Source organism: Hemitrygon akajei, chromosome 18 (genome assembly GCF_048418815.1).
Source record: "Hemitrygon akajei chromosome 18, sHemAka1.3, whole genome shotgun sequence".
NCBI classification, from domain to species: Eukaryota; Metazoa; Chordata; class Chondrichthyes; order Myliobatiformes; family Dasyatidae; genus Hemitrygon; species Hemitrygon akajei.
In genome coordinates, this window is record NC_133141.1 from 7,270,807 (window position 1) to 7,291,953 (window position 21,147).

Sequence of the window (21,147 nt, forward strand, 5' to 3'; positions counted from 1 at the left end):
CCTCACAAGGCAGAAGGTCCCGATGGAGTACCCGGTAAGGATCTAAAAACCTGTGCCAACCAACTAACAGGAGTATTCAAGGATATTTTCACCTCTCACTGCTACGGGCGCAAGTTCTCACTTGCTTCAAAAAGGCAACAATTATACCAGTGCCTAAGAAGAATAATGTGCGATGCCTTAATGCCAATTGCCTGGTAGCACTCATATCAACAGTGATGAAATGCTTTGAGAGTTTGGTCATGACTAGACTGAACTCCTGCCTCAGCAAGGACCTGGACCCATTGCAATTTGCCTATCGCCACAATAGGTCAACGGCAGATGCAATCTCAATGGCTCTTCACATGGCTTTAGTCCACCTGGACAACACAAACACCTACGTCAGGATGCTGTTCATCGACTATAGCTCAGCATTTAATACCATCATTCCCACAATCCTGATTGAGAAGTTACAGAACCTGGGCCTCTGTACCTCCCTCTGCAATTGGATCCTCAGCTTCCTAACTGGAAGACCACAATCTGTGCAGATTGGTGATAAGAGAGACTTAGATAATTTAAAAGACTACACGCTCTTTTAGAAAGTGGACTCCTGAAGCTGAACAGGCCCTGAGAGACTGCTTCGGTACTACTAACTGGGATGAACTGCAAGGGGGGCTTTGTAGGGGCGTTGGGGAGGTCACTGAATGCACAACGGACTATATTAACTTTTGTGTGGATGTCGTTGTTCCTGTTAGAACTGTTCGCTGCTATCCCAATAATAAGCCCTGGATCACTAGTCACATCAAAGGCCTCCTAAATCAGAAGAAGAGGGCCTTTAAAGATGGTGATCGGTTGGAGCTTAAAAGAGTTCAGAAGGAACTCAGAGTACAGATAAGGGGGGCAAAGGAGCAGTATAGGAGGAAGCTAGAACAAAAGCTGCAGAAAAAAAGCATGAAGGAGGTGTGGGATGGGATGAAGATCATCACCGGATGCGGTGCAAAGCGGGGGGCAAACATAAGTGGAGATGTGGAGAAAGCGAACCAGCTGAACAACTTCTTCAATAGGTTCGACAGCACAATCTCATCCTCACCGCAGAACTCCACACCAGGCTTGTCTTTCTACTCGTCCTCCCTCTTACTTCCCTCACAGGAAAATAGCCACTCACAGGAGACCTTGCCCACGCCCAGGATTACGGCTGCACAGGTGGAAGGTCAACTGAGGAAGATCTGTACCAGCAAGGCGGCTGGACCGGATGGAGTATCCCCACGATTACTGTGGGCCTGTGCGACTGAGCTGGGAGAACCACTACAGCGCATCTTCAACATGAGCCTGGAGCAGAGAAGAGTACCCAGACAGTGGAAAACATCCTGTATTGTCCCTGTACCGAAGAAACCACAACCAAAGGAGTTGAATGACTTCAGACCTGTTGCCTTGACGTCGCACGTGATGAAGACGATGGAGCGGCTGATAATACAGAATCTGAGGCCACAAACCAGGCACGCCCAGGATCCTCTTCAGTTTGCGTATAAGGAGAAGGTGGGAGTGGAGGATGCTATCAAGTATTTGCTGCACAAATCCCTCTCTCACCTGGATGGGGTCAGTGGTGCTGTGAGGATTACATTCCTGGACTTCTCGAGTGCCTTTAACACCATCCAGCCCAAGATCTTAAGGCACAAACTAACGGAGATGGGAGTAGACTCTCACATGGTGGATTGGATAGTGGACTACTTGACAGATAGACCTCAGTATGTGCGGTTGGGAGACTGTAGGTCTGACACGGTGGTCAGCAGCACAGGAGTGCCGCAGGGGACCGTGCTCTCTTCGGTCCTGTTCACCCTGTACACATCAGACTTCCAATATAACTCGGAGTCCTGCCATGTGCAGAAGTTCGCTGATGACACGGCCATAGTGGGGTGTGTCAGGAATGGACAGGAGGAAGAGTATAGGAAACTGATACAGGACTTTGTGATATGGTGCAACTCAAACTACCTGCGTCTCAATATCACCAAGACCAAGGAGATGGTGGTGGACTTTAGGAGATCTAGGCCTCATATGGAGCCAGTGATCATTAATGGAGAATGTGTGGAGCAGGTTAAGACCTACAAGTATCTGGGAGTACAGTTAGACGAGAAGCTAGACTGGACTGCCAACACAGATGCCTTGTGCAGGAAGGCACAGAGTCGACTGTACTTCCTTAGAAGGTTGGCGTCATTCAATGTTTGTAGTGAGATGCTGAAGATGTTCTATAGGTCAGTTGTGGAGAGCGCCCTCTTCTTTGTGGTGGTGTGTTGGGGAGGCAGCGTTAAGAAGAGGGACGCCTCATGTCTTAATAAGCTGGTAAGGAAGGCGGGCTCTGTCATGGGCAAAGTACTGGAGAGTATGACATCGGTAGCTGAGCGAAGGGCGCTGAGTAGGCTACGGTCAATTATGGAAAACCCTGAACATCCTCTACATAGCACCATCCAGAGACAGAGAAGCAGTTTCAGCGACAGGTTGCTATCGATGCAATGCTCCTCAGACAGGATGAAGAGATCAATACTCCCCAATGCCATTCGGCTTTACAATTCAACCGCCAGGAGTAAGATATGTTAAAGTGCCGGGGTTAGGACTCAATGTATTTAAGTAAACTACTTAAGAACTTTTTAAAAGCTATTATTAATGCTTTTTGAAAGGGTGATTTTAGATGCATATCATATTTTTACTGAGTTAAGTATTGTATGTAATTAGTTTTGCTACAATAAGTTTATGGGACATTGGAAAAAATGTTGAATTTCCCCATGGGGATGAATAAAGTATCTATTTATCTATCTATCTATCTAGGGGAATGGGCAAAGAAGTGGCAAATGAAATACAAATGAAATGTTGGAAAGTGTATGGTCATGCACTTTGGCGGAAGAAATAAATGGGCAGACTATTATTTGGGGAAAGAATTCAAAATGCAGAGATGCAAAGGGATTTGGGAGTCCTTGTGCAGGATACCCTAAAGGTTAACCTCTAGGTTGAGTCGGTGGTGAAGAAGGCAAATGCAATGTTGGCATTCATTTCTAGAGGTATAGAATATCAGAGCAGGGATGTGATGTTGAGGCTCAGAAAGGCACCCGTGAGACCACACTTGGAGTATTGTGTGTAGTTTTGGGCTCCTTATTTTAGAAAGGATATACTGTCATTGGAGAGGATTCAGAAGAATGATTCCAGGAATGAAAGGGTTACCGCATAAGGAACATCTGGCAGCTCTTGGGCTGTATTCCCTGGAATTCAGGTGAATGAGGGATGATATCATAGAAACATTCTGAATGTTAGAAGGCCAAGATTAAATATGGCAAAGTTACTTCCCATGGTAGGGGAGTCCAGGACAAGAGGGCACAACTTCAGGGTTGAAGGACGTCCATTTAGAACAGAGATGTGGAGAAATTACTTTAGTCAAAAGTGGTAAATCTGTGGAATTTGTTGCCACAAGCAGCTGTGGAAGCCAAGTCATTGGGTGCATTTAAGGCAGAGGTAGATAGGTTCTTGATTAGCCAGGGAATCAAAGGGTATGGGGAGAAGGCAGGGGAGTGGGGATGACTAGAAGAATTGGATCAACCCATGATTGAATGGCAGAACAGACTCGATGGGCTGAGTGGCTTACTTCTGCTCCTATACCTTATGGTCCTATGATATTAACATCTCCTCCACTCTGACGATCAACACTGGTGCACCGCAGGGGTGTGTGCTTCGCCTACTGCTCTACTCTCTATATACACATATGACTGTGTAGCTAGGCATAGCTCAAATACCATCTATAAATTTGCTGACGATACAACCATTGTTGGTAGAATCTCAGATGGTGACAAGAGGACGTACAGGAGTGAGATATACCAACTAGTGGAGTGGTGCCGCAGCAACAACCTGACACTCAACGTCAGTAAGACGAAAGAGTTGATTGTGGACTTCAAGAAGGGTAAGATGAAGGAACACATCTGATCTGTGAGATCTGCCATCTCACAGAGGGATCAGAAGTGGAAAGAGTGAGCAATTTCAAGTTCCTGGGTGTCAAGATCTCTGAGGACCTATCCTGATCCCAATATATCAATGCAGTTATAAAGAAAGCAAGACAGTGGCTATACTTTATTAGTAGTTTGAAGAGATTTGGCATGTCAACAAGCACACTCAAAAACTTCTGTAGATGTACTGTGGAGAGCATTCTGACAGGCTATATCAATATGTTGTATTGGTGTGTGGGGGGGTGGGGAGGTGCTACTGCACAGGACTGAAAGAAGCTGCAGAGGGTTGTAAATTTAGCTGGCTCCATCTTGGGTACTAGCCTACAAAGTACCCAGGACATCTTCAGGGAACAATGTCTCAGAAAGGCAGTGTCCATTATTAAGGACCTCCAGCACCCAGGACATGCCCTTTTCTCACTGTTACCATCAAGTAGGAGGTACAGAAGCCTGGAGATTCAGGAACCAGCTTCTTCCGCTCTGCCATCCAATTCCTAAATGGACATTGAATCTTTGGACACTACCTCACTTTTCTAATATATATTATTTCAGTTTTTTGCACAATTTTTAATCTATTCAATATACATATATTGTAATTGATTTACTTATTATTTATTAATATTATTTTATTATACTTTTTTCTTCTAGGTTATGTATTGCATTGAACTGCTGCTGCTTAGTTAACCGATTTAATGACACATGCCAGTGATAATAAACCTGATTCTGATTCTGTCCCTCCCTAGAATATTCTGCACTGACAGTCATGGTTTTCTCCATTGCAATTGTCACTGCAACCTAAAACTTAAATCCACTAGTATTTTCCAGGATACCCAGAGGAACACTGGCAGATATTGCAAATCAAGACCATGTAATTAAAATGACTGAGATCTCATTCTTTCTTCGTAGATGCTTCCTGACATGCTGAGTATTTACATTTTCAGTTTTTATTTTAGGTTTTTTTGGCATCTGGGGGTTTCTACTTTTCAAAATTCCCAATTACAGATGTTACACTCATCAACATGTGTCATGGGTGATCATGGTCTATCTATGTCAATTTTTTCTACAGAAGTGGTTTGCCATTTCCGTCACAATTTAGGATATTTTGGAAGATGACTACCATACCTTGCCAGTCACTTCGTCTAAGTCCCTGGGATTAAGCCTTTAGCCCCATTATTTCACTTTCACTTTGTACTTTTTCTCTTGTAGTAGGGATTGTTTGAGATTCCTCTCTCCTTTTTGTCCATGGATTTTATATTATTGGAATACTTTTATTAGCTTCTATTATGATGATATATATAAAATAATTTGCCAAAATTCCTGCAATTTCCTTAATTCCTATTTTAATTTCACAGCTTAGTTATAAAGATTATTATTTAGCTTAACCAGTCTCTTTCTGAAGAGGCTGGTACTATCATAGTTTTCATTAGTTTACTATCACTGACTATTCTCTTCCTCTTCATATTTGTTTCTGTCATCCTTTGTCACCACTACTCTTTCTTTATCACTACCCTTCTCAACTTCCTCTATCTTTTCTGCAAAATCGCTATCATCCTCAATTTATATAGTTAGACATGTCTATGTCATCCTTTTCAAAGAGTCTTTAATTCTTTATTTAGTTATTAAGATACATCATGGAGTAGGCCCTTCCAACCTTTCAAACCACGCTGCCCAGCAACCTCCAATTTAATCTGAGCCTAATTACGGGACAATTTACAATGACAAAATAACCTACTGATTGGTATGCCTTTGGACTGTGGGAGGAAACCAAAGCACTCAGAAAAACCCACTCAGTCACTGGGAGAACGTGCATACTCCTTAGACAGTGGCAGGAATTGAACCCGGATCACTGATACTGTAAAGCGTCGTGCTAACCACTACAGTACTGCACCTCCCCAATTCTCTGTGAAATACATTTTGGTTGAATTTCTCAAAATTTATTTTTCCAATTCAATTTAATCAGCATTGCCCTCATATCTAATTAACTCTCATTAAGGTTACCACACTTGTTTCAGACTTCTGTTTTCAAATCTCAAACTGAATGTGGAGTTCTATCAAGTTATGATCACTCTTTCCCAGAGGATCTTCTTCCATGAGATCATTCCACATGGCCAGATCAAAAATACTGTAGCCCTATCCCTGACTAGTTCCACAAAATATTACTTTAAGAAACTGGACATGAACTTTTGCTCAAGGATCCCTTTGCCAAATTGGTTTATCCAAATGATATGAAGATTTAGACCATAAGACCATAAGATATAGGAGCAGAATTAGGCCATTTAGCCCAACGAGTCTGCTCCATTTAGACCATTTCATCATGACCGATCGATTGTTCCTCTCAGTCCCAATCTCCTGCCTTCTCCCTGTATCCCTTCATTCCCTGAACAACCAAGAATCTATCAACCTCGGCCTTAAATATACATAACTCTCCAGCTGCCTGTTTTAAGTCACCATTGATTATTGGAGTTCTTTTCGTACAAGCCCCCATTATTTCTTGAGTTGTACTCTGTCCTGCAATGTAAGGTCTACTGTCAGGCAGCTGCAGACTGCTCCCATAGGAGTTCTTTTCCATACTGCAGTATTTCTGAACTCCATGAGGCCTGATGCACATCTTGATTTTCCAAATCATGATCATTTCTCACAGCTGTGCTGATCTCAGGTAGTATTAAGAGAGCAACCTCCCTTCCCCCATCTGGTATGTCAAGAATCACTGAATATTCAGTCACTTAGCAACCATACCAGTGCTGGCACTCAGATAATACCCATTCATTCCTCATCGTGGCATCAATTCACCTATCTTGATTGAAAGCTGCAAGCACTTAAGTGGAGTTTTTCTTTTTGCCATTTTTCTCTACATTGCACACATTTTTAGCTGTTACCCTTCCTGCCAAACTCTATCTTTATATCTGTTGCTGCTCAGCAATGTCAGTGTGTTCACTCTTTTTAGTTTTTATTTTATTGGCTGCATCACCAACAACCTACTGATTTAACCCAGGACTAATCTACAAAGACCAATTAACCAACGAACCAGTACACTTTTGGAGTGTGGGAGGAATCCGGAACACATGAAGGAACCCACACATTCCCAGGGGAGGACATACAAACTCCTTACAGATGATTGATCTCCAAACTCTGACACCCCGAGCTGGGTAGTGTCACACTAACGGCTACACTACTATGGTGCCCAACTTTCTAAATTTCCCTCACCTAATTCTATCCACCATTTCCTTTCAGCCACCACTATGAGCATCACTGTATCTAATTTCTACTGAAGCCCTGGCTACAGGCCAAAGCAGTTCTTGATGAGGTCACAAAGATCAGGGCCAGTTTAAATAATGACTATCATCATAACAGCTGCTTCATTCCCCAACACTGGGGCCAGTCCTCCATCGGTCTAAACCCAATTATCCCACACCGATCTTTGACACTCTGATCTTGACACTATGCCAATTGTCACATAGCTTAAGTTCAATCCAAAGATGATCAACTTTTGTGTTTCTACATTCTAATTTAGTGCCCAGCTGATCCTACACCCTCAGCAAAACCACTACTTCGCTCCACTTATGTTACAGATATCTTGCCACATAACATTCTTGATGTTAAACAATTCTGATTACTTTGCATCTGTTGTTGTCTCGAAGCAGAGTTTGTTCATCTTTCCACTATTCCTATTGAAGCATAGCATTTGATTATTTTCAGATTCCTATTTCTTGCAACTAATGCTACAATTTGATCTATGGCAATTGATTGACACATTCATTATTGTTCAAAAATAGGTTCAAGAATACTTCATTAGCTGCAAAATTCTCCAAGTTGTCTAGAGGTTGTAATCGACTTTGCCTAAGCGTATATTGTTATCTCATATCCATCTCATGTTTTGCAGAAAAATAGCAAATAGATGGCAATAATTTACCCGGAGCATGTTCTCTTCTGCCTTTACTCCTAGTTTTTCTTAAAGGCACCTTCCTGTCTTTGAAGAGTGGATTTGCCATCTTTGTAACACATAGTGTAGGTTCAAAGCTGCTAACTCCCACAGAGCCTCGTAAAGACCATAAGACCATAAGATATAGGAGCAGAATTAGGCCAATTGTCCCATTGAGTCTGTTCTGTCATTTCATCATGCTGATCCATTTCCCCCTCACCCCCAATCTCCTGCCTTCTCCCTGTATGCCTTCATGCCATGACCAGTCAAGAATCTATCAACCTCTGCCTTAAATATACATAAAGATTTGGCCTCCAAAGCTGCCTGTGACAATGAATTACACAGATTCACCACTCTCTGGCTGAAGAAATTCCTACTCATCTCCATCCTAAAAGGACGCCCCTCTATTCTGAGGCTGTGTCCTCTGGTCTTAGACTCTCCTACCACAGGAAACATCCACTCTATCAAGGCCTTTCACCATTCGATAGGCTTCAATTAGGTCACCCCTCATCCTTCTGAATTCCAGTGAATACAGGCCCAGAGCCATCAGATGCTCTGCATATGACAAGCCGTTCAATCCTGGAATCATTTTCATGAACCTCTTTTGAACCCTCTCCAGTTTCAGCACATCCTTTCTTTGATAAGGGGCCCAAAGCTGTTCATAATACTCCAAGTGAGGTCTCACCAGTGCTTTATAAAGTTTCAACATTAGATCCTTGTTTTTATATTCTAGACCTCTTGAAATGAATGCTAACATTGCATTTGCCTTCCTCATCATCGACTCAACCTGCAAATGAACCTTTTGGGAACCCTGCACAGGGACTCCCAAGTCCCATTGCACCTCAGATTTCAAATCAGTTCATTTGACATTAATCCCGGAGATTCCCTGAAAAGCTCTTCTGATCAATCAGTCCAGCAGGAGCCTGCCAGATTATCTAGAGAAATAGAAAATTGACTGGACTGTCCATTGAGCCATTGCATGAGAAATTTTCCCCAGATATGAGACAAACCTCAGTAATGACATTGAAAGGGATGAAACTACCATATGGTTTAACCTCTGTTCCACCCTGAATCTGTAAAAGCATCTAATAATAGAAACAATTCATCTCTAAATAGCATTGCCTCATTTTATTTAATAGTTTACAACGTCTTTTGTTTTACATCATTAACTCTTTGTTCCCAGAATGTGAACAGCAAGGTCTCCTAGAAGTGATGCTCAGTTGTAATCATTGACTATTAGTGTGACCCTCCGCCCTAAATGACCATGGCACTTTATATGTAATGGGGTATTTGAATTTGTCTTTTAAGGATAATGAATTACAAAAATTTTATATATGAGTTAGTTGTTAGTAGTTAGATGCTGGAAATCCAAAGCAACTCACATAAAATGCTGGAGGAACTTAGCAGGTCAGGTACATTCATGGAAATGAATAGACAGTTGAAGTTTCAGGCCGAGACACTTCATCAGGACTGGGAAGGAAGGGGGAAGATGCCAGAAGAAAAAGGTGGGGGAGGGGGAAGGAGGATAGCTAGAAGGAGATAGGTGAAGCCAGGTGGGTGGGAAAGGTCAAGGGCTGGACAGACAGACATACTTTATTGATCCTGAGGGAATGGAGAGGAAGGTATCTGATAGGAGAGGAGAGTGGACCACAGGAGAAAAGGAAGGGGGAAAGGACCCAGGGGGAGCTGATATAGGCAGGTGAGAAGAGGTAAGAGGTGGGGAAAAGAAGAGAGGAGGGGGAGGGATTTTTTTTAACTGGAAGCTTGGGAAATCAATATTCATGACATCAGGATGGAAACTACCCAGATGGAATATAAGATGTTGCTCCTCCACCCTGAGGGTGGCCTCATCTTGGCACAAGAGGAGGCCGTGGGCTGACATGTTGGAACGGGAATAGGAATGAGAATCTGTAGTTTCTTAGACCTGACTGAAAACATAGAATTCTCTAGAGTTACCAAATCCAATTACTTCTAAAACAATCAGATTTATGATCCCTGGAACATTAACCAGAAGATTGGCACAAATGTCTAATTACAGTATAATTAACTATGTTTCCATTCTGTTATTTTCTCCTGTAAAAGGAGCTGACTTTCTTTATGGATAATGAAATAGAAGGACGTGAAGAAAATGTACTTATATCACTCATTACGTTCTGAGTTTTCAAAACTTGTACAATTGCCCTGAATTCCCCCAATTCTTTGCCCTTCCTCATACATTGCGGCAGCTCTAATCTTTATGATTTTGTTAAAATACTCCTTTCAATGGGTTAAGGGTGAAAGGTGAGAAGTTGAAGGGGAACATGAGAGGAGACACTCAGAGGATTGTGAGTGTGGAACAAGCTGTCAGCGCAAGTGATGCATGCAAACTTGATTTCAACGCTTAAGCGATGTTTGGATGGGAACATCGATGGTAGGGGTATTGAGGGTTATGGTCCTGGTGCAGGTCGATGGAAGTCAGCAGTTTAAATGGTTTGGCATGGACTAGATGGGCCAAAGGGCCTGCTTTTGTACTGTACTCCTCTATGACTTTATGCATGAACAAAATAGTAACTGTATTGTAGCTAGTCTCCAGTGCCTAATTCACAGCAGTTAAACTGTGGATTAAGCAATTTTTTTTAGTTATTTTATATACACTTCAGAACTGTTACAATTTTTTTTAAAGCTTGCAATGCTGAATTGTCCCTCTTACAAAATATCTTCAACATAGCTAAGCTATTAATAATTGACAGTATTGGGGCTGGCTGAGTTTTAATAAGTTGATGTTCCTGCAGTAATGCATTGCCATCTGCTCTTTCATGTTGAAACTCTGAAGTAAATGTCACAGAAGTGTTTGACCTTTGGACAAATCCAAGGAGGTTTCCAGCGCAGGACAAACACGGATAGAAAATGGAGCAAGTAACACTGTGATTTTATCAGTGTTTGATGAAAGGGAGGTGTCTAGACCTACTAGATTCTCCCTTTTACAGAACTATAGCTGTTCAATCATAAATAGATTTTGTTTGAATACCCATCCCATCTATGATAAATTCTCATCATATTCCAACGGAATGTGGCAACTCACTGCTGTGTTTTATTACAGTGATTATAGAGTTGGGGTGCTTGTGGTGTCCAGGGAGGGGTAGCACTTCCAGTGAAGGGGCTTGTTGTGTCCATTCTGGGGGCAGCTCACTCACCTTTGGTCCCCACCAGACACTCAGCTCTCACCTGTGACTGCAATCGACAGTGGCCACACCCCGGTACACCCCTTTAACAGGTGGGCTAAACCGGGAGAGGGTAGCCGGCGGGCCTCATACCCTGGTGAGAGAGGGACAAGCCTGTCCTAGCTCTGACGGGCTGGGCGGATGAGATCTACAGTGAGATCCAATGACCAGGAAAGCCGTTCTGCAACGCTCCGTGGAGAGCGAAGGGCATGACAAGGCATAGAATACGTCATGGTCATCCACTGCAACCAAGGAGACCCCAGTTTGTGACGCTTGTTCGTACCACTGGACCTGGACTTCTGAGGTCAAGAGAGTGGAACTGCCCCAGAGCAGTGGCTTTTCCTCTTTAAAAACTCCCACACACAGGTTTCCTGTTATTGTCAGATACCAACAATATAGTGGGGAAATCTCATTCTTCTCAACTCTGGCAAGCTTTATACCTAATTTGTTTAAATATATTCTTGATGTCCCATTCCTCTTAAAACTTTACAGAACGTTATTAAACTCTCCAGCTCTGCTGTTGTTTTGAAGAAATTTACTATGTGTTACCTATTTTAAACTCAAGAGGAGCTGGGGAGCCATGAAAGAGCTGAACATCTATCATAGCACAGGAAACAGCTTTTCCACCCACAATGTTGTTCTGAAGCAATTAAACTCATATATAAAAGCCTATTATATTTGTCCATTCTGCCTACACAATGACAGTGGTGGTGTGAAGAAACCAAAGGAGGCGTAAGGCACTCTTTCCCTCTGCTAGCCTGCAGGTCACCCTTAGGCAAGTTGTAGCACCTGCTTAGCCCCTCTTCCCACCTCGATCAGGGTCACGTGAAGCCACGGAAGCAGGCGATGGATGGTTGTATGAGCAGCTGGTGCACATCACAAGTGCTGGTGACCACTGACATCAGGCAGACAATCTCTGAAGCGTATTGATAATGGCTGGAGTCACCTGTCTGGTAAAGACACTGCCCAGAAGAAGGCAATGGCAAACCACTTCCGTAGTAAAAATTGCCAAGAACCATCATTATTATTGTCACATGTACTAAGATACAGCGAAAAACTTGTTTTGCAAACTGTTCATACAGATCAAACTATTGAAAGAGTGCAGTGGAAGTAAGCAATACTGCAAGATCGATACGAGGTGGATTGTGAAGCCAAGAGTCCACCTTACAATAGAAGAGGTTCATTCAAGGATTTGATAACAGTGGTTAGAAGCTGTCCTTGAGCCCAGTGGTATGTGCTTTCAGGAATTTGTAACTTCTGCCCAGTGGGACAGGGGAGCAGAGAGAATGTCTGGGGTGGGTGGGTGTCTGTGATAATGCTGGCTGCTTTACAGAGCTACCAAGTATACACAGAGTTCATAGACGTGACACTGATTTCTGTAATGTGTTGAGCTGTGTCCAAAACTCTCTGCAGTTTCTTGTCGTCAATTGCAGAGCAGTTGCCGTACCCAGCCGTGATGCATCTGGATAGAATGCTTTCTATGGTGCATCTAGAAAAATTAGTGAGAATTAACAAGTTGTGCTAAATTTCTTTAGCCTCTTGACCCAAATTCATCCAACCATGAATGGTCCTGCTCCAGTTTTCCCAGTTAGAGCCCTGGGCTGGATGTACTCTGTCTTGTCTGGAGCCCCAGGGTAGACACTCACTGTCCTGTCTGGAGCCTTGGGTTGGATAGTCTCTGTCTTGTCTGGAGCCCCAGGGTGGATTGTCACTGTTCTGTCTGGAATCCTGTGGCGGGATGTTGCTCCCCCAAATGAAGCACATTTAATCATAGATGATGCTCAGCCTCTGAATCACCCTCAGTTACACACGTACAGTATCTTAGAATACAGTATGCATTCTACTTTGTAATTTCTTTTGTAATATCCTTTCCACTTTGAGTACTTGCCTTACCCATGGAGACATGCCTTCCATCACCCTGGTAACTGAGAATAACTGCCCTATTAGAACTGTTTAGAAACTAGAATCTAGGCTGATAATCGTTTTCACCTCATGAGGGGAAAATATTTTGGAGCCAAAGTAGAGAGTTCCTGGCCTAAGTAAGCTAAGAATGAGTCTGCTGACAATCTGAACCCAGTCTGAGGCCGACAAATAGAGCAGGTTATCCTTGGGAGCATAAAATCCCCTTGTAGTACTAAATCCAATTGCCTCTAGCATCAGTAGGTCTAAACCATGAAATCATTAAACTAATGATCCTCAGTCACAGCCCCCTAAGACTGAATGTGGTTTAAACTGGAAATTTCACTGTACCCCTATTACAGAATTTTGTAATTGTTGGATCTAGAGATGCTGTTGTCCAAAAGGTTCTTTGGAAGTCAAGAATGAGATGCTAATCTCATGATTACCATAGTTTTTATTGGATGTTCATCAAAGTATGGGTCAGGGAGAGATCCATAATGGGCCAGATCAGAGGCATTCAAGTCTGGTGACTAAGAATGTTATAAGGTTTCTAGGTATAATCTCCAGAAAGCCATCTCACAGGTGAAGTAGCAATTTTGGACTAAACTTGAATTAACAAAGGATGCTTGACAGCTGTGCAGGGCTTGAATGCTATCACTTCTTATACAGATAAATCAAGTGACATAGGTGACAACAAGACTTCACTTCCAGATGAGCTCAATGTTTTCTGTGCTTGCTTTGACCAGCAAAACATGGAGGAACCATCACACACTCCCACAGCCCCTGATGACCGTGTGATTTTGGTCTCTGCTGCGTGAGAGCAGCCTTCAGGAGGGTGAACCAATGAAAAGCATCCAGTCCAGATGGGGTGCCTTATCAAGTACTAAAGACCTGTGCTGATCAACTGGCTGGAGTGTCACTGAGATCTTTAACCTCTCATTTTGGCAGTCTGAGGTATCCACCTGCTTCAAGCAAGCTTCACTTACACCGATGTCTCAGGAGAAAGTAGTAATCTGCCTCAATGACTATTGTCCAGTAGCACTTACATCCAATAATGAAGTTGGTGATGAAACCCATCAACTCCTGCCTGAGAAGCGACTTGAATTCACTCCAAATTGGCATAACACCTAAATCTTTGACAAACTTCTATAGGTGTGTATGGAAGAGTATGTTGACTGGCTGCATCACAGCCTGGTATGGAAACACCAGTGCCCTTGAATGAAAAATCCAACAAAAAGTAATGGATATGGCCCAGTCCATCACAGGTAAAGACCTCCCTACCATTGGGCACATCTACACAAAACGTTGTTGCAGGAAAGCAGCGTCCATCATCAGGGACCCTCAACTATTCAGGACGTGCTCTCTTCTCACTGCTGCCATCAGAAAGGTGGTACAGGAGCCTCAGGACTCACACCGCCAAGTTCAGGGACAATTATTACCGCTCAACCATCAAGCTCTTGAATCAAAGGGGATAACTTCACTCAACTTAACTTGCCGCATCATTGAAATGCTCCCATAACCAATGGATTCACTTTCAAGGACTCTTTATCTCATGTCTCGATGGTTATTGCTTATTTATTTATTATTATTATTATTATTATCACCCTACACATGCAGCAACTGTGGCAGAGTCTGCCATTCCAGGATCGGCCTCAATAGCCACAGTCGACACTGCTCAACAAACCAGTGACTACCAGAGGAGCAGTGCCCATGGTCGACCACGACCGACGGAGGCCACACACACACACAGATTTCTTCTTCTTATTTATTTTTTTTTGTTTGTGTTCTTTTATAGATTCTATTAGGGTTGATATTCTATTATATTTTATTGAGTATGCCCACAAGAAAATTAATTTCAGGGTTGTATATGATGACATATATGTACTTTGGTAATAAGTTTGCTTTGAACTTTGACTTTTGAGCAAGTTGGCTTGCACTAGCCAACAAGACAGAGAAGTAACAAGGAACTTTTAAGTGTAATAGGCTGCAAAGCAGTTTGAACCAGTTTAGATAAGCAAACCTATTTAGCAGGTATTGACTATATCACACTAAAACTACAAGGAAAAATATAACAAAAACAACAATATGGACCTTAATCTAACATAATGCTTGATAATGGTGGCTGCATTTCTTCACTGGCTGTTTCATATAAATGGTTATTTGTTGCAGGGAGCAGCTTTGTTAAAAAGACCCTTTCCCTGATTCAGGATCTGGACTGATCTGCCTGGCCCACTACCTGATGCCTGACCACTTGAGCTCTCTCCCTCATGGGTCTCCAAACAGTCCTCAATCCCAGATGTACCTGGCCTATCCAGAGTGCTGGAATACACATCAGATCCATCAGGTAATACCTGAAGTTTTGAGCCTCAGGAACTTTTGTATTTTTAAGTGTCAGCCAGACTGTCTGTTGAAAATGGAGTGCAATGCATCCATGTGGGTGTCAAAGGATTTATGGATTTATTGATTCGAATAAATCAAGTGCACAACCACCCAGCTACACTTACCAAGTTCAAGTTTATTGTCGTTGGCACACACTGAGGTATAAATGCCATGAAAATTAGCTTTTGGCTGCAGCAGCCAAACATGACAAACCTAAATTATATTAACTTAATTTAACGTAAATTAATCATCGGTTCCATGACAAATAAACAAAAGGCTGAGGAAAGTGTTTATCAGGTCAGTTCAAGAATCTGATGGCAGTGTGGAAAAAGCTGTTGTTGAACCTTGAGCTGTGGGTCTTCAGGCTCTTGATGGTATCATTGGGAAGAAAACACCACAGTAGCATAGGAGTTAGCATGACACTATCTATTTATCTATCTATCTATCTACCATTTATTTATTGAGATAAAATGAAGAATAGGCCATTTGAGCCATGTCATCCAGCAATCCCCTGATTTAACCCTAGCCTAATCACGGCACAATTTACAATGACCAATTAACCTACCAACTGGTAAGCCTTTGAACTGTGGGAGGAAACCCTCACAGTCACAGGGAGAATGTACAAACTCCTTACAGGTGACGAGGGGAATTGAACCCGGGTTGCCTGTACTGCAAAGTGCTGTGCTTTACTATGCTACCATGCTGCCCCAAACTAGCAACACACACAGAAAATGCTGGAGGAACTCAGCAGGTCAGGCAGCATCTATGGAAGCGAATAAGCTGTTGATGTTTTGGGCCAAATCCTTCTCCAGGACTGGAAAAGAAGTGGGGAAGATGCCAGAATATGAAGGTGGGTGGAGGGGGAGAAGGACTAGCTGGAAGGTGATGGGTGAAGCCAGGTGGGTGGGAAAAGTAAAGGACTGGAGAGGAAGGAATCTGATAGGAGAGGAGAGTGGATCATAGGAGAAAGGGAAGAAGGAAGGACACCAAGGGGAGGTGATAGGTAGGTGAGAAGAGGTAAGAGGCTAGAGTGGGAGTAGAAGGGGGAGGGAAAAAATTTCACTGTCAGGTTGAAGGCTACCCAGACAGATTATAAGGTGCTCCTCCTCCACCCTGAAAGTGTTCTGTATAGAGCACAACTCAAAATTCAAGAGACTCTGTCTTCCAATGCATTCTGCCTACTGCTTGGAAAGCAGGACTGATCTTTACTGATTTATTTGCCCTGGGACCTCCTGCTAGCACTAACTGAAACAATCTTTTGACATCTAAATAAATAATGAGCATCGATCGCTCTGCGGAGTGGATAGCTTGTTCAGTCTGATTTTCTCCATTGTTTGCTCATAATAAGCTCTGGAAAAATACCAGTGAATAAGTGTTGTGTTTACTTACTCTCTCTAATGCTGTTTACAGGTTGCCTACCGCGGTTTAATGAGCTCATTAGAAATGCAGAAGTTAGTTCCTTGCTGTTCTCTATTTGAGTAAACAAAATTGCGACGTGATATCAACCTTTAATGTGGCCTCCTGCTCCAAGGTGTAATTTGGTGTCTGTATTTGTCAGTCCCAACATGTGTTCTGTTGACTGTACAGTAGTAAGGAGCAGTTTAACATGTTCGTGACTGTTAACGGTGCTTGAGGAGAAGAAGGATGATTTGTCAGTCTACCAGATAACTGACATATATCAAAGCAAGAGAACATCCAGAAACTCTGTTCCACAGCATTAGGCTGCCAAAGATTTCAGACAAATGCATCATTAGCAACTACTGGAACTCAGTGGGACAAAATGCTTCCGGATCATTGGGTGATCAATTCAAATGTGTAGTTGCAAATGGCCAAAAAAATCAAAATAATTTACACATCTATTCAAAACCCCTCTCCCAAGCATTCTGGACCTACTTCACTAAGGCGTTAACACTTTCTTTTCACGATCTTTACATTTGCCCATGTTTTTGAGTTTCCCTCTTAGTCTTGTTTGCCTTATAGGTGACTGTGTAAAATAGAAAGGATAAAGTCAGAGTGATCAGTTTAGAGTCAGAGTACAGATCGATGCCAACTGCTGGATTTCCACAAGCATCAAAACAGCAATTGCATGATTGCAGGTATAATAACAACATTTAAAAGATATATTTGGACACATACATAGATAGGAAATGTTTAGAGGAATGAGGGCAAATGGGACTGGCTTAGCTTGGCTGGCATGGATGAATTGGGCTGAATGGCCTGTTTCCACACTGCATGACTCTATGCCTCCAAACAGGTTAATTTGACCAAGCCACGTGGAACACCAGCTTCATGGTACAAGCTACTGTATATACTACTTACCCAGATCTACCTGGCACATTACATGGGGGATCAAGGATAGGCGATGCTTCCTTTTGAACAATATTATGAATAATTACACTATGGCCTTTTCTCCTTGGAGCGACGGAGGATGAGAGGTGACCTGATAGAGGTGTATAAGATGATGACAGGCATTGATCGTGTGGATAGTCAAGGGCTTTTTCCCAGGGCTGAAATAGCTAACGCAAGGGGGTATAGTTTTATGGTGCTTGGAAGTAGGTACAAGGGGGATAACAGGGGTAAGTTTTTCACACAGAGAGTGGTGGGTGCGTGGAATGCACTGTCAGTGATGGTGGTGAGGTGGATCTAAGAAGCTCTTAGATAGGTACATGGAGCTTAGAAAAATAGAGGGCTATGTGGCAGGGACATTCTAAGCAGTTCCTAGAGTATTTAACATGATCGGCACAACATTGTGGGCCAAAGGGCCTGTAATGTGCTGTAGATTTCTGTGTTCTCTCTTCTCCCCGTCTGCTTTTACACTAACAACCCATTTCTGCACAGAACACTTTGTGACTAAATGTCACTGAAAGAGAGGCCAAAAGGAAGAAAACAAAGCACCCCCTGATTTTATCCTGCAGTTTATTATTTAATAGCTTATCAGATGATTGCTAAGTAGAATTACAAAAGTGTTCCAGTGAAAGATTTCTCTTGCACAAGGCTTGAGAACTATTTGCCTGGAGGGAACAGAAAGGTAATTAATGAGTCTTTGGTCCAGTTAGTTTCCCCTGAGATCATTTATCAATATCCTGAACCAGGCAATCCATAAAGGCAAGCCAACAAGAACAATCAGAGAGTTTAATGATATGACATCTATATTCACGCAGTTCCCCACTTAAAGGGATACACTCATTAAGGTGGTCTGGAAACTGTCTTGAAAGCAAAGCCCAGAAACCAGCTGTTGGCTTGATTAGTTTGTCTGTTCTAATCCACATGGCATCCGCTTTCCATATTGCTTCCCTTCAACTTGTAATCTCTATTAATAATGGTAGGAATTTCCTCAGATGTACTCTCAGATGCAGGTAGCTCCTGTTATTTCAGAATCGGAATCAGGTTTAATATCACTGGCATATGTCATGAATTTGTTAACTTTACAGCAGCAGTACAATACAATACATGATCAAATATAGAGGAAAAATGAATTACAGTAAGTGTATATATGTCTATTAAATAGTTAAGTAAAAATAAGTAGTGCAAAATAAAAGAAATCAAAAAGTAGTGAGGTATAATTTATGGGTTCAATGTCCATTTAGGAATCGGATGGCAGAGGGGAAGAAGCTGTTTCTGAATCGCTGAGTGTGTGCCTTCAGGCTTCTGTACCTCCTACCTGATGGTAACAGTGAGAAGAGGGCATGTCCTGGGTGATGTGGGTCCTTAAGAGCAGAGAAAATTCTGCTGCCTGCTGGATGCAGAGTTAAATGGCAGTCACAGAGTCTTGGAAAAAGTACAGCACAGAAACAGGCCCTTCAGCCCATCTAGTCCATGCCAAACCATTTAAACTGCCTACTGCCGTCAACCTGGACCGGGACCATAACCCTCCATACCCCTACCATCCATGTACCTATCCAAACTTCTCTTAAAGTTTGAAATCGAGTTCGCATGCACCACTTGTGCTGGCAACTCGTTCCACACTCTCATGACCCTCTGAATGAAGAAGTTTCTTCTCATGTTGCCTTTAAACTCTTCATCTTTCACCCTCAAGCCGTGGTTTTCTGGTTGTAGTCCCACCCAACCTCCGTGGAAAATGCCTGCTTACATTTACCTTATCTATACCCGTCATAATTTTGTATACCTCTATCTAATCTCCCTCTATTCCAAGGAATAAATTTCTAACTTATTCAATCTTTCCTTGTAACTCAGCTCCTCCAGTCCCAGCAACATCCTTGTAAATCTTCGCTGTACTCTTTCAAACTTATTTAAAGCTTTCCTGTAGGTAGATGACCAAAACTGCACACAATACTCCAAATTAGGCCTCAACAATGTCTTGTACAACTTCAACATAACATCCCATCTCCTGTACTCAATACTTTGACTTATGAAGGCCAATTTGCCAAAAGCTTTCTTTATGACCCTATCCACCTATGACACCACTTTCAATGATAATCCTTTGGACTCTCATCGGGATAGTCCATTGCCTACAAGAAGCAGCCTGCCCAAAGGAATTCACTTATTATCATTAGCATAAGGCAAGTACTCTTGTAAAGTCAACAGTTGCTTTAGAGTGCCTTGTAAACAGCAGTAAGGTGCAATGTTCCAGGACCCAATATCATCAGGGACGGAAATTTCCTCACACCCACTCTCATTGTCACCGCTGTCACTTAATGAACAGTTGCATCCCCACTTCATCACTGTGTCTTTATCTTCTGCCTTACTATTAGGACTTCTGTGTTTCAGCTTATTAGGTTAAAGACTACCAGCTTGCTCGGCCTCACAGTTGAAACCTTAAGCTCTCACTGCCTTGCTGACACCACACCATCCTTTGAACTCTCTCCCCTTTAAGGTTTCTCTTAAACTTCTTGTTCCTCAATCTTATATTGCACTTTGTCACTGGATGGACTTTGCTTCTTCCTTGTCCTTAACCATGGGGTACCTTGCAATCTTATGCTAATACAGCCTTCGTCTGAGGCACAAAAACGTACTCTTCTTCCCTCAGCTCTACAGCCACTACTCCTGATGGATTTGTCTTGCACTCTTGCTCTGTCACTAAGGAGTCATCTGGAAAGTCCTCGGATCAAACTACCGATTGTCTGATGCTCATGCCACCTCAGATGCAACTGTCCAAGGTGAGTATTTATTGGAAGGTACTCCTTCAAACCTTTGTCTGATTCAGCCCATGGTAAAGTGTGTGCAGATCAGTTATCTAAGCCAACAAGCCATCAGGGATAAAGGGTATTTGTCTATTCTGCAGATGCCTGTAAGAAAATGAATCTCAGGGTAAAATATGGTGATATATACCGCCCTCAGAGTGGAGGAGCAACACTTTATATTCCGTCTGGGTAGCCTCCAACCTGATGGCATGAATATTGATTTCTCCTTCTTGTAAAAAAAAATCCCTGTATTCACATAAGATTGCAAAGTACTTCACAGTTAAGGACAAGGAACAAGCAAAGTCCGTCGAGTGATATAAGATTGAGGAACAAGAAATTTAAGAGACACCTTAAAAAGGGGAGAGAGCTCAAAGGATGGTGTGGTGTCAGCAAGGCAGTGAGAGCTTAAAGACTTCTTCTACTCCCCACTCTGACATCTTCTCACCTGCCTATCACTTCATCTGGTGCCCCTCCTCCTTCCCATTCTGCTCTGGTCCACTCTCCTCTCCTATCAGATTCCTTCCTCTCCAGCCCTTGACCTTTCCCACCCACTGGCTTCACCTATCACCTTCTAGCTATCCTCCTTCCCTTCCCCCACCTTTTTATTCTGGCACCGTCCCCCTTCCTTCCCAGTTTTGAAGAAGGGTCTTGGC

The 21,147-nt window shown here is 42.7% G+C and overlaps 1 long non-coding RNA gene across 1 annotated transcript in view; it reads left to right on the forward strand.

The window, feature by feature from the left end:
• The window catches only part of LOC140741555 (uncharacterized), a 59,890-nt gene that overhangs the window by 31,800 nt on the left and 6,943 nt on the right, over nt 1-21,147 (forward strand). The window contains exon 2 of the long non-coding RNA XR_012102081.1: nt 15,144-15,318. This is a non-coding gene — a long non-coding RNA (uncharacterized lncRNA). The remainder of the gene's footprint in view (nt 1-15,143; nt 15,319-21,147) is intronic.